The sequence below is a fragment of the Dermacentor andersoni genome, chromosome 7 (assembly GCF_023375885.2).
Source record: "Dermacentor andersoni chromosome 7, qqDerAnde1_hic_scaffold, whole genome shotgun sequence".
Lineage (NCBI taxonomy): Eukaryota > Metazoa > Arthropoda > Arachnida > Ixodida > Ixodidae > Dermacentor > Dermacentor andersoni.
The window spans coordinates 103,265,651-103,280,501 of NC_092820.1; the positions used below are offsets into that span (position 1 = coordinate 103,265,651).

General features: G+C 48.7%; 1 protein-coding gene across 1 annotated transcript in view; it reads left to right on the forward strand.

Moving 5' to 3' along the window:
- Positions 1-14,851, forward strand: part of LOC126534010 (uncharacterized) — an 85,956-nt gene that overhangs the window by 31,827 nt on the left and 39,278 nt on the right. The window lies entirely within an intron of this gene.

Below are 14,851 nucleotides of genomic sequence, written 5' to 3' on the forward strand. Positions count from 1 at the left end.
TAGAACATGTTTCGTTGTACGGAGAGAATCTCTTTACTTGCATGGTGTCCGACGTACAATTGCAGGGAGCGTCTGCAATCCATAGAAACGGCAGGACTGCCGGCTTTGCGTCAAGTGTAATGTTTTCCTTTTCTTACGTAAAGGAGGCGACTCCTCAGTCGTGAGCACCGAGCTAAACGAGTGCCGCTCTATAAGAGGGCACTGACGTGGAATCACTGTCCTTATACAAGCTTCACTTTGTTTATTGGGTCTGTTTGTCATCTTCAAACACGTAGGCCCTCCCGAGCAATCGCATTAGCTTACATGCTGTCTTGTTTTACGATTCTACTTCCACGTGAACATGCTCTGATAGCAGATCGAGTATGTCGTGTAATCCGCTGAACGGTAGAACGATTTTTCCTTCTATTTTAGCGCTGATGGTTGTCTCGCGCGACGTGCATGTAATAATATAACGACAGCCCCGGTCGCTTCCTCTGAGGCGTCAGTACTCCCAGGTCGGTTAGAGGAAGAGGCCACGATTTAGCGTAATAGAAATTCCCCGGCATCAGTCCGCGGTGCTTCTATCGATGAAACGTGTACGGCAGGGCGTGCGTAAAAGTGAAACTGAGGCCGTCGGGTCAGCAGCGGAGCCTAGACAGGTGAAGCGTGCGGAAGCCCCCAGCCAGTGCTGGGACAACGAGATCGAGTACGCCAATCACGTAGCGTTTATATGTGTATTTTTTTATTTGTATGGTTCTCTTTTTTTTTCGTGAGCGGTATCGCGGGTGTTCTGGGCTGTCGAAACCCGGTGTTTCGATCCACCCCGCTTTGCCTGTTGTGTCGGCGCGCCCGTTCCCATTCTTTCGTTGTGTTACCCCTTTCCTGTCCGTCTGCACTTTCCGTCGGCTTAAAAGCGTGCAGAGCCGAGTAGGTTTTGTTTTGTCGTTCTTAACGAAGATGACGCGTGTAGTTTGAGCGTAGCAGCTTCGTCACCGCGACATCGATGTCTTATGTTGCTATTTTCGCATATAATGTGAGGGTGAGCCTGATTAGCGTTAAAATAAGAAGGGCGTACATAAGTTACAAAAACCTGTGGGGCTAACATCTGTTCTCTTCGCCACCTTATTGAGATTCCTTTATTTGTTCATGAGGATCAGGCGCATATACTTCGGCATATGTGTCTGTACATTAGTGTCGGCTGCTGCATAAATGCGAATGCGTAGTGCGATATCGTGGAACGTACGGGTGGCAACGTACCGTGCCGTTCGCTGCTAAAAGGAACGCCCTAATGTATAGCTGTTTGGTGGAATTCGAGCTGCTACTGCAGGCTGAAGCTATTTTCAATTCACTGCGCGAGTACTAAGAAAACTGCCTGGGCTACCAACCATAAGCCATGTGCTGCAACGTCGAGTGATTGTACACTTTCCAGAGGAGAAAATTCTCATGTCCTTTAGACTCGCCTGTTTTCTTTAAAAGTAGAGTGAACTGACCGTCCGGCTTCACTTTTGTCGATTCCAAATGCGACTCAAAACTTTAATCAATGGAATGGAATGGAATTGACTGTTCTAGTTCTACCGGAGCTGTCTCAAATCATTTAGCAGTTTGCCTGGTGCTGTTTTCTCGGCGTGCTCCCGCGCTCATCTAAGACAAGATTCGCCCAAGCCTAGGTAATTCCTCATATTTCTTTTACGAAACCAATAGGCGCCTACAGGATAAGCTGGGATTCGCCGCCTGGAGGGTGGAGGGGGGGGGGGGGGGCATAAGTCAGCGATGAGGTGCATGGTGATAGACTGGTGATTTCCGCGCAGTGTTCGGTATGACCCCCACCGCTGTTATTCCTGTGGTACTTTAGGCAAACTAGTTCTAGTCGCTCTTACACTGCTCTGTTAATACATTGAACGTTTGTCGCCGGAGCGCTTACAGTTCCTTCGTGTGCTGCTGTGCGCACGCGTTCCTTTTTTATGCCTGACACGTAAAGAAATCTCGCCGCCACCGCAGACAGCGTAGCGCGTACAAAAAGCGCGTCCAGCGATTCGCGTATCGCAGTAACCCAGTGTCGGGTCACTGCACAGAATTTTCCGCAGCAAAGTGCGCAGGGTGGGCCCGTACACTCTGCTCTTCGCAGATTTCCTGGAAACGACGGCTGCATTCCCGTACTGTCGTTTTTAGTTTCTCTTTCCTGCTTTCTTTCACTCCCTTCTCTCGCAACGCCCTATTCTTTCGGTCCCATCAGCGGAAAGGGGAGTTGCTGTGGCACTCGCCCTTCTTTCCGTCTTGTTTTCTCTCTCTCTCTCCATCTCTCTCTCGGAACACATCGCTACGGCGACACCCGCAACACGTGCCTCTGAGCGACAACAGTTCGTTCAGCGAAAGACCTCGGCAGCGACGTTGACGCGCCTAGTTGACGATTCTCTCGTCGCGCACAGCGCCGGAGAACGGGCAGTGGCCCCGCACGAGGCTCCGCTCGGATTATGAATCCTGCCGGTGGGCGCGATGATCAGAGTAACAACAGAAATAAACTGGCATCCGGAATGAACCATTTCAGCCATGTTTTCTGAACGTGAGGCGAGAAGTAACGGGTGGTAGCCGTGAAGACGAGGGTTGTAGTTTTCGCAGAGGCAGCGTGTAATTCCAGACGTGTGTACGAACGCATAAATAGGCAAACGGAATCTCTCAACTGAAACAGTGCCCAACTACACCTTCATATATATACAGCTGTTAAGCCTCAACGGTTTATTTTGCAGGTCGCGCGCTGAAGACGATGGCGCCTGCCATGATGATGAATATATACAGATGTAGTAGATGAAGGGGTAATATAATGCTGACAATATATATATATATATATATATATATATATATATATATATATATATATATATATATTCCTGCATTGTCCTAATTTTAGTAGCAGAGTAAAGTGGAGCTTTCAATGCACTTTTCGTTATAGTAAACGTCCATGCAAGAAAAGTGAAACACACTGACATCTAGCTTCAAATGTTCTGCGGGGTTACGTTGCACACTTCCACGTAAAATGTCGCGAGCTCGGTTTCTGTTCCAGGCAACTTCGTCTAATCAGAATAACAGCTCGTCGGTAATACGCACACCTACTCATAATCAATTTACGCACTGAAACGACTGGATCCTCTGTATTTTCGTGTTTAGACGGCGGAGTGTTTAGTCCAAAGCTAACTCAGTTCAGTCGGCGATGCCACCAGCGCAGTGGTTTGCCATCTTTGCAAACGAGTAAAAGACCCTTTCAGCGGGTGCCCCGATTGTGAGTATGCTTTTGGACAGGCCTGCGGTGACCGCTAGGTGATTTCTGAGGCAGGGGACGGGCTGTCACAGTGCTTCGCAAGGGCCATCGTTTTCCTCGTATACTACAATGCTCGGTGACCCCAGCGTCCGCCGGTGGTGCAAAAAGCGCCAGCCGCCATGCGGGCCCATTGTCGAGTTTGAATCGCTGGGCTCTGTGCCTTTACAAGGAGACAAAAGGATAGAGTGATGGATAGGAAAAGGGTAAGTCTAGTGTGAGCCGTTGGAATGAAAGCAGCATGAACTATCGAACGACCACGACTTCGGCATATTCTGTCTGGAGGGCGGCTTGAAAAACTGGAGTCTTGTCTGGACGTGTCTCACGTTCTCTATTAGCGCAAAATGAAGGGGCGCTTGGTACGCAGGGAAGGGAGGCGTAGTCGCAGCAGGGCAGTGAATTATATTTATCGATGAGGGAAAATGTTCGCACGTACAGGATTGACTTGTCGGTTCGGGAGTGGAAGATTACGGGGCAGATGACCTTATCCTACGGCAGCAACAATTTGCTTCGATGAGCATCACAGCGTCCCACTGAACTTCTGCATTGTGCAAGGACGTGAGGATGTCACGTGATGCACGATTTCTCCGAGGGAAATGAGCAAAAACAAAGTTAATGTTTGTGATGTAGACGTATACTATAGCCTTGCATGTTTAGAACGCGAGTTGGATGCAAAGACAACGGGCTTGCAGAACGTTTATATATCTAGCCGAGGCCAGCAAGAAGGTCAATAGGGACTGCTACGGAGTGTTGCCTTCTGCAGCGTTATCAGATACATACACAGAATGAAATTACACGCACGCTTACCTGACAAGGTGAGCTTTGGAGTAGTGCGAGAAATTTGAATGCATTTGCGAACGAGAGTGAGCAGGAAAACATCAATTGCCTACTTCACCAAGCTGTTAGTTTGTAAGTGCCGTTTTCTATGGCAGGTTGCCTCTGCTAATTATACCGGGTGTTTTTTTTTGTTTTTTTTTTTTCGTTTTTTTTAGACTGCACAGAATTCTTTGAAATTGCCAGTGGCCCAGAATTCATGCAGTTCTGAACCTTGAATGGATTGCCCGAATAGGTGGCATTATCGAAACGCATAATCCACTAATTATATGAATTCTCCTAATTGAGATTTCAACTGAATGCTTTATGGCACTTAATGCAATTTACAAATTGTTGCCGCTGAGTTTACAAGGCAAATGCAAATGCACTTGTAATGAATTCTGAGAATGGCACTGCATTCGAGATAGCGCTCTCAGAGTTGCTATAGAAATGCATCAGTTCTTTTTAAACAAAGTGCCATTTTTTTTTTGTTCGAAGCACAAAAATCAGTTGGACGCCAATGTATTTGGTGGCATGCTTTGGAATTTAATACCTCGAGACTGGTGTCATCCTGGGAATTCCTTCGGAGTGAATGCGCCTTGCGAACTCATGACTAGGATTTCTAAATTTCAATATATTGCTTAAGACAACGAACACCTTAATTAATTGATTTTGGTAATGATTCGTTATACATTTTGATTTCTCCTGTAAGTAAAGGCCCGAGAGTAATTCACTTTAAGGAGTACAATTGTGCTGTCTGCTGCAGGTGGTCTTTAACAATCCTGTATAAATTAAGAAAGTGCACCATATACTAGATATTCGTAATCATGACTGGCTTTCATCTACTCGCGAACAGTTCCGTGCAAAAAAAAAAAACAAGAAATAAAAGGCCTTTTGTGAATGTGGCTCTACAGACGCACACAGGCGCGAAAGACGAGAGTCGCAAATCAACGTCTGACGGCGGAGACACGCCCAAATCAAGGAGAAGGAAGTACCGCGCTCTTTGCTCGCCGCTCTCTACGCGGCTGTCGGAAGAACTATCGTACCGTCTGTATTAACTAGCTAGAAGCGGCCTAAATGAACCGTCAAGCGTTGATGAAACCTTTATCGTGTACTTTAACTCTGACGGAACCTCTGCGCGCGTATGCTAATAACCACCATCTCCGTGCCGTCTTTATTGACTCGTCGACGTTGGTGTGTGCTATCCATGAATTAATGAAATAGAAAGAGGGCGGGGGGACATCAGTAAGTGCACGCGAACGGAAGCCTCCCCCACTGGCTTCTTTCCAGAACGGGATCGTCGGCTGCGCAGTGGAAAGACTGTGCCGGTGCGGACAGCTGCACAGGCCCCACCAAAGTCATTACGGGCGCCTGCGTTCGGGAGTACGGACGTTGGGGGCCGTAGCGCTTAACCCCAATGCCTAACACAGTTCGAAATCAACGAAAATTAAAACGAATCGCTCACCTTTATTTCTGGTCCCGGCGAGCACAACCGAAAACGGTGAAATGTTATTTCTCTACAAACCTAACCAGTCTGTCAGTTGATTAGTAATTAGTTTTTCGCTAGCTATGCAGAACTGAAACTTCGCTCCAGCGTATGAAAAACGCTGCTATATAGGCTATGCGTCAAGTTTCCCGTCCATAAATCGGGATGTTGAGGCGTCAACTCGGCGGGGTGCGAGTGACACGCTTGGCATTATTCGGGTTAAGCGACGCGAACAGACAGGCGCGTACAAGGATGGTGCGCTACGTCCTTCTCCATTCGCCCACCGGCCTCGTATTTCTTTCCCGTCCACGCCCCTTATTCGCTGTGTCCCAGTATAGGTGGCGCTCGGCTAGGAGTTCCATCCGCGGCTGCGCTGTCATGCGTCGTCGTGTGATGTTTCAGTATTGCACTCTGTATTGCATCGGACAGCATTGGCCGCTCACGCCAGCCCTTCACGCACGACCGTTCCGGAAGGTCGGCACGGACAGCCTGCCGGCGCTCACGTGCTGGTGTTATTGCAATTGGGAAGGAAATGTTGTCACGATTCACAAGCAGCAGGAACTGGCAAAACAGGGCAGGACACTCTAATTATAGGCAAACTGAAAAACGATTAGGCAGGGACCTACGTCTTCCATTCTGCAATGCGCGAGATCTTCGGTTTTCTCTACGTGTCGCGTATTGGACGGATCATTTGCCTCCCTCCATAGAGAGCATCGTCCCAATGCTCACCTAGCGGCAGGAACGTGTGTCTGACGAGGTGTGGGCACTTCATTCCGAACAATAGGGGTTCACGCGCACAATGTGCACGACTTCTGTCGGACGCTGCCTCGGCCTGGAGGTAGCTGGACTGTCAGGGATAATCTCATAGTTCAGGTCGCTGAGGTGTCGTACAATACTTGTACCGACCAAAGTACCTCCCGAGTAGCTTTTCCGAAACCACCTCGCCGACGGATGGGAGTGCAAACCCACACTTTCTCGCCTGGCTGATATGTGACGTATCGCTGCCGTAGACTGTAACGTCGAGCATCGTACACCTGTTGTCGGGTGATTCTGACGCGGGCGTGTTGTCTCGCTTCTTCAGCCCGTTCAGCGAGAGCTTCAGCGTCCGTGCCTGTGTCACCGCAGTCGTGTGGCAACATCGCATCGAGCATCGTCGTCGCTTCGCGGCCATGAAGAAGGCTAACTAAATGGCGTCTTTCCCGTTGTTTTTTGTTGCGCAGGGCTATAAGAATAGTTAATGCAGTTTGTTTTTGTCGCGCACGTGCGCCTGATCTATTGTTGGGTGGCATCGAAATGTAAGCTTGAGTATGCTATTAGCAGTTGTGAAAAGACAGCTAAACAAGACGGAGGCTCACAAAAATTTGGAGACATAAAAGGAGCGGCACCTGGAACAGTAGACGGGTATCCACAAATGCACTTGTCTGATGAATGAACAGATAGATGGACGAACAGGCGGATGGACGACAACACTTATAGCTATGATCAAGTGCCCCTTGTCGAAACCTTGGCTCAGGAGATATCCCTTATTCCACCACTCTACATCTTAGTGGCGAGGTAGTAACACGCGTAAAAGAAATCAGGGCAAAAAGGAACTGTACAAAGGAAGGCCGCCCGACGGGCTTTTTGTTTAGCGGCTTCCGTGTGACACTGCATGTCGGCACACGCTGCAGCGGAGGCGCGACATGCACGACTTCAAGTGTGCCAGAGAACTGTAGGAATGCCAACATTATACTAATACACAAGACGGGAGACGTTAAAGAATTGAAAAAAAAAATTTTGCCCCATTAGCTTGCTTTGGAGTCTTGTATAATATATTCACCAAGGTAATTTCTAATAGAATAAGGACAACACTTCGATCAACCAAGGGAAGAGGCTTACTTCAGGAATGGATATTATACAATGGATCACATCCATATCACCAATCAGGTAATCGAAAAATCTTCAGAGTACAATCAACCCCTCAATACGGCTTTCATAGATTATGAAAAGGCATTTGATTCAGTAGATACCAACAGTCAGAGGAATTACGTAATCAAGAAGTGCAGGAGGCATACGTGGCTATCTTGGAAAATATATACAAAGCTTCCACGGCTACCTTAGTTTTCCAAAAGAGAAGTAGAAAGTTGCCTATCAAGAAAGATATAAAGGTAAGGAGACACCACCTCTCCAATGCTGTTCACCACATGCTTGGAAGAAGTATCCAAGCTATTAAACTGGGAAGGCTTAGGTGTGCGGACCAACAGCGAAAATCCCTGCAAATTTAGTTTGCAGATCTCATTATCCTGTTCAGCAACACTGGGGATGAATTACTACAAATGATATAGGACCTAGGACCACAACGGAGAAAGTGTAGTAGTGGGGTTTAATAATATGCAGAAGTCACCAATAATGTTCCGTAGCCTAGCAAGCGAACAAGAATTCGGAATCGCCACTCAGCCCCTAGAGTATGTACAGGTGTACGTTTGTCTAGATTAATTAGTCACAGTGGACCCTAATCATGAGAAGGAAATTTACAGAATAAAGATAGGTTGGAGTACATACGGCAGGCATTGCCAGATCCTGACTGGGAATTTACCACAATCATTGAAAAGAAAGGTGTACAATCACTGTGTTCTACCGGTGCTAACATATGACGCAGAAACTTGGGGATTGACAAAGAAGCTCGAGAACAAGTTAAGGACCGCGCAAAGAGCAACGGAACAAAGAATGTTAGGCGTTACGTTGAGACAGGAAGAGAGCGGTGTGGATCAGAAAGCAAAGAGGGGTAGCTGATATTCTAATTGACATTAATAGAAAAAAAATGGAGCTGGGCATGCCATGTAATGCGTAGGATGAATAACCGGTGCACCATTAGAGTTACAGAATGCGTGCCAAGAGTAGGGAAGCGCAGCCGAGGACGGCAGAAAACTAAGTGGGGTGATGAAATTAGGAAATTAGCAGGCGTAAGTTGGAATCTGTTGGCGCAGGACAGGGGTAATTGGAGATGGCAGGCAGATGCCTTCGTCCTGCAGTGGACATCAGATATCATGATGATGATGACTTTAGCCGGCTGTGTCGCAGCGGGAAGCGAAATGACGAACATTATACCTACGCATTTTCAGTGTCTCGGAGTGACCACGCGGCATTGAGGTGTGTGTTTGGTGTGCGCTGGTGTTTTTCAGGAGGCAGAAATTGATCCATTTGCTGGAACGCCATGCAGTTTTGTCCCGATGTAACTTTCAATCGGTTAAGAATGCAGCCAGCACGTGGTCGACATGAACGCCGTGCCGTCGCTAGGCACCACGTGATGTTCCCTTGAGATGACCTAGGAACGCTCGGCCACTCGTGGAACACCGTTGTTCACGACGGTACCTTCCCTTTTCTTGAAATTGAGTTTGCCGCAGGATAAGCTTGTTCCGGAAGCCCGGTTGGGCTCTATGTCCTGCGCGAACTGATTTGCATTTACATTTTTGTTTGGCCAGTCCGCCATTGTTATTATGTGACACTGCCTGGGATCACCACCACTGCCACTAGAATCATTCATGCCAGATTTTGATAATGCTGCATGTATGCATAAAAAATGCAACGACTGTCGGCGCTATGAATCGAGGAAGACGACGATGGCTGACAAATATCCCTTGCCGCTCTTGAGCTTAGATTCGCGACCAAAACAAACGCTTCCCGCACTCAAAACGGCGGGGCGGAATTGTCTTAACAGCGTCGACGATGTGTGGCGAGTTTTAAACGTAAAAAAAAAAAACTAATAACAACACCGGGGCTCTTACAAACGCCGTACACAGTGGAGCACTGCGGGTTCATTTTTGTTTAACCACCTGAGGTTTCTTTAAGGCGCATCCATTCTTTTTCCAGTGCACGAGCGTATTTGCACCCTTGTCACCCATATCTGTGTGTCTGTGGGTGGCCACTGCGCGGGGGGTACCCAACGCGCGACCTCGTGCTCTGCAGCGAAGCTCAGCCACTAGCAAGCGGGGCCTGCGGATGTGAAAAACTGGATCATGGCCTCAAATAGCGCTTCAGATGGACGCAACATTCGTGCCCTGAATTAGAGCTTCGTCTTCCCGCACGCCGTTCCGCACAGGCGGGGTAAAAACAAATGCACCGCAGTTTATTTTTACCTGCGCAAGCCGAACCCTTCCATTCTTTTCGTTGGTGATTCACTTAACCACCGCGCATGCCATTTTATCCTTGGACCCAGCGTGTGCAAGAAAGACACCGTGAAAGTACCGCTTGTATGTAGCTTTTCTTTAAGCGCTTTAACGACGATAGAATTGAAAGTACAAATAAACAAAACTTACAAAAAAGACAGAATTTTCTGCTGCGTGATAATTTGATGATATAAAGCAAGAGCAAGAATTCGTGTCATTAAAGTGAAGTTTAGCAGAAAACAAAAGTTTCCTTTGTGACGAAGGTGGCTTTCAGTGCACGTTTTGGCTCCTTGTGCCATCTTGTGTTGTTTTGAGCAAGTACAGAGGAACGGGCAAGCTGGAAATCATGTTGAGAGATGCATGGAAAAATGATGGCCCTTCCGTAATCGAGAGTAGATGTACGCATGAAGTGCCTACCGGCGAAGCAGATTGGTTGGAGATTATACTAGCCACAATCTTAAAACGGGTGTAGTGCATGTTCGCAGCGGCACACCCCACCCCACCACACCACGCGACAGCACACGAACCTGTTTTGAACTGAACCTCATTGCTAGTGTCGTCTCGGCCAAACAGCCATCCGCGATGCGCCGGACGCTGCCGGCTTGGACACGCATCGTGGCGCCATCTCTGGGGCTGGCGCAGAACCCGAGCCGGGAAACTCGCGGACCGCTGGCGTTGAACAGGCAACCCTGTCTCAGCGCCAAAAGATGACAATCAAGTGCATGGTGTCCTTATCGGCCTTTTGAACGTCGCTACTGGAAATGACAAAGAAGACTTCATCGTACTACAAGTTGCAGCTTGAGTGATATTGTGAACAAATGTTAGGAAGAACTCGAAAGCAATATTTTTTCGTAACTTGTTTGGGCAGTAACTAGCGTCTGTGATCCTGTCGTGTACGAAGGATTGGGGGCCGGAGACCGCACTTTTCTTAAGTTTTGACTGGCTGCCCCGATAATCTCGTTTTGTTCTCGCAACTTCCCTGGATGTTCTCGTTTGGGTGCCCGGCTAGCGGCTCTGGCTTTTGGCTCAAGGTCACTTGAATGTCGCCAACAATGGGAGCTAAGAGCATTTCGTGCTTAAAATCAAACCGCGCTGGGCGAGTTGGTATCGTCGCTCGTATTCTCTGCAAGTACGTGTTTTACGCGCTCGGCTTATCTTCCGTACGGAAAGGATTATAGCTGTTTGCTTTATTTCTCTCTCGTTCCACCGGTTTCATAGCAGGCGCTCAAACTTCCTCCAGCTGTATTCGGGGCGAGGACTTACGGAGTCGCCATCTGTCGGAAGCGGCTCCCTTGCGTAGTGTGAGGGATCACGCGCGCGCCGCGGGCCTGGTAGGTTTGGCTTACGGCGCTCAATAAAAACGCCACGCGGCAGCCCTCCTCGATCTTTCTATAAGTACTCTCAAAACGAGCGAACTTTCTTACTGTCGAAATAATAATCTTGGGAAACCTGAAAGCACGGAATCGTTTACAGACACTATCTCCTTACCGAATACGAGCAGTGAAAGCTACTGCGCGCGGTCGCCGCGATGGAGTCTCCCGAACCGGCTTCTTGCGCGAAAGGTAGGCAATCGCTGAGCGCAAGCTATGTGAAATATGTTCTTATAGTGGGCTGTCTGTATAACCAAGTGGCGCATAACAGAATGAAACCTCAATGCAGCGATCGCACGGGTTCGCGGCGACCGACTGCGCGTCTGCATGCATGTCCGCGCAATGTTTCGCTGTCGCTGCGAGCGCGTTGTCGCACCGTGCCGTGAGCTTTAGGTCGCAGAATATGAGCATTTGACAGTACACAAGCAGCCATTGTTGCGTGGACACTATCAGAGCTGTTAAATTTCGTTACAGAGACTTCGACGCCTACGGCGACTGTGATGTGCAGTCGCGACGATTCAATCTTTTTGTTTTCTTCTAAATTCTTGGACGTTTCAATATTATTTCTCAAGTTGCGTCGCACTGTCTGTTTATTGGTATTCTCAGCGGGCGATTTCCCGCTGCTTCTCTTTCGTAATCCAGTGCGTTAATTCATAACACAAATATGACCATATGCCATGCCTTTCTTTAATATGCTTCTTACCGCTCCATTTCCATTCCAGTGAACTTGCAAGTATATATATATATATAGGATCAACAAGTTCATAGACGAAACAGTCGCGGCATTAGCCGGGCAGCGAGCACGGGCGAGCGCCTGTGCGCGTTTTCTTCTATTCACCGAACATCGCAGATCCGGCACCGCAGCAGAAATCTTCCTCGCGTCTCTGCTTGCTGCGTACCCGATTTGTAGCCGATGGCTGTCGGCTAGTTCTAAGTGTCGCGGGCCAAGCTTCACGCAGCTTCTTGTACCGCGGCTACGTGTGAATAAGGCTGACAACGGGCTCCATTGCGAACGTCCGGCACTGCGGCACAGAGCAGCAGCCTACCATGCTGCACGCCTCCAAAGGCAGCCACTACTTATTATAGTGATTTCAAATGTTGTCAAGCAGACACTCAAGGCGGGAAAGCCTTGCCACTTAATCAGAACCGCAGCGCAGGTGGGACTTTGAACTTTGTTTTGAGCTCGCTTCGGTGCTTCCGAAGCAGCCGACGCGGCCGTCGTGTCCACGTTATCCCTCATGCCACGTCACGCCGACGGTGGCGCCAGCTTTTGCAGGGGTGGAGCTTGACCCCAATAATAAGAAGAGGGCAGCGCCGTATACAAGGCAGGAGAGGGCTGCCATGAGGCGGAGCCAGTGGACAAAAAATATGTCATCGAGGGAGAGGGAATGCCTCCGGTGTGTCCAAACCTAGCTGGTAGGTCGGAAAGGCACTGACGTCACACCAGAGGTCGGTAAACTCTGCGAGTCGGCGGAGCAGTTATCCAGCGCGCTGCTGCGATGACTGCGGCTGAAGTGCAAAAAAAAAAAAAAGAAGTTGGTAAAGCGACACGAAATTTGGCATTGGTGGTAGGCCGCCATGACCGCAGAGGAACCGAAAGAAATTCTGCGCCAACGACTTTCACCGGTAATTACCAGATTCAGAAACCTAGTCGCCTTCTTTGAGGATTGTCTTAGATAATTCCTGCGTATTCTTTTTTTTTCCTTTCTTTCTTTTGTTCAAACGTTCGCTTTATATAGGCCCGAGCCTGCATTAGGTAGGCTTCGAGAACGGGTCTGCATTTTCGCGAAATCTCGCTAGCGACAAATGCTAGAACAGACGAGCGCGCGAATGCGTCAATATTGAGATCACTTGCCAGAACAACGTGCGTCGCAGCTGTGATGCAACGTACACGTAAGGGTCACGGTGTTGTTGCATGATCGCGAATTATGTCGCCGTTCGCGGTCTTGTAACCGTGCTACGCTTTCTCCTCTTATCGCGGTCGTAAAATCAGCCACCTGCTGCGTACTCTCTGTGCCAGCGACAACGATGCGTGTCCTCGTTGCCACAGTGACCAAGCTGGCGAATTTCAATTATCGAGCTTGTTGGAACAGCAGTTGTGCTTGCATTAGCTCATTTTGCGACGTCACAACGAAGCCTTAAACATGGGCGCATACACACAAGATGCCATGACGTCAGTCAAAACTCGCGCTTTATATAAATAAGAGAAAAAAAGAAAAGAACGCTGGAATGGCGCAGGTCGAGCTGGACACGCGAACAACCACTCTCTGTTTTAGGTCAGACCCAGACAATCAATCCTTGTCGTGCAATGCGGGTTGGCGCTACCGGTTCGTCGTACAACGCACTTTCCCTATGCGCAATCACGCAAACTAGCGTTCCAGTTTTTCTCTCTTTTTTTTTTTTTTTGCCATGTCTTCTTTTATACTAAGCTTTTCTTTTCTTCAATTCTCCTTTACATATTTTCTTTTTTTCTTTTTCTACTTCCCGATGTTCCCTATTCTTGCCGCTGGGTTTTGGATCTCACAAATAGGTCACCGCAGTGTTATGTAGTCGGCACAACCGCGAATATTAGTCAAATAGATTGAATTCTTTGTGGCATTTATTGTGGCCATTGCCTTATATATTCTTCAGGCTACCTTTCAAACGTAAAGAACTTGATAGATGCTGCAAGGTAAACAGAACTCGTATTTAATTTCAACGATTTCGACCGGTGGAGCAATCTTCATCGGGGATTACAAGAACATGACAGTTATGCACTGATAGTGAAGACAGCAGACCGGGGTGCCCGGTCGTTCTCAGGTGCATCAGACCGAAAAGGTCAGCTGTGACAGTGATTGACTTCTCCGCGCTTTGGCAGATTTACAGCTGCCTTATTGGCCACGATGCAGGGCAAAAGGAAGGCCGAGTCCCATGTATGTAGGGCAAGGAGGCCAGTGAAAAAAAGAAAGAGAAAGGGAGGAGGGAGACGTAAGTCGGAGAACGGAAGGGGGCCTGAGAATAGCGGCAGCTAGGTTCCCGTTGACACGAGGGAAGGAGGGAGAAAACGGTCGCTGCGCAGCACCAGTGCGCGTACCGCCGTTGTAGCGGGAGAGAGGGCAAGTTGAATCGGCCGGCGAGGGGGCAGAATAGAGAAGAGGCCCGGAAGGGAGACGGAAGAGCGGCAACTTGGGGGAAGTAACACAGTGTCACAGTACACATATACAAAGCATGGCTCGTTCCGGCAACCTTGTGGCCCAGCAATGCGGGAGAAAATTCCGAAAAGAACATATACGCGGGGTTCGCAAAGCGAGTACGTCCTTGGACTCAGTTTTTCGGAGCCGAGTTAGAGCCTCCGCGTGGTGCAGTTTTCGAACGTTTAGCGGACAGCTGACACCACCTCAGCTCGTGCGGATTCCCAGAAGGGGCAATGAGCCACTCAGATTGACTATATATGTACTTGATTTGCAGGGCGGAGGAAACTGGATTCATTAGTTTTCCGCTCGCCCACTTGAAGCGCATGCGGAGGAAACGGCAAGCAGGGACCAGCGTCTCAGTTTTCGAGTAGAGAGCATGTATTCGCGCTCCCCACTCTCACTGCATGTCCCGGAGGCACGTCAGCCGCCCGGACTCTCATTAATTCGTTTAGCGTAGGTTCCAAATTTATGGATGAAAAAAGATTGTACTGCGCGACGCCCTAAATAATGTACTGTAACAGTATTATTGGTCTTCTTTCGTTTCTCGGGAGGTGTATGTGTCGTGACGCACAAGG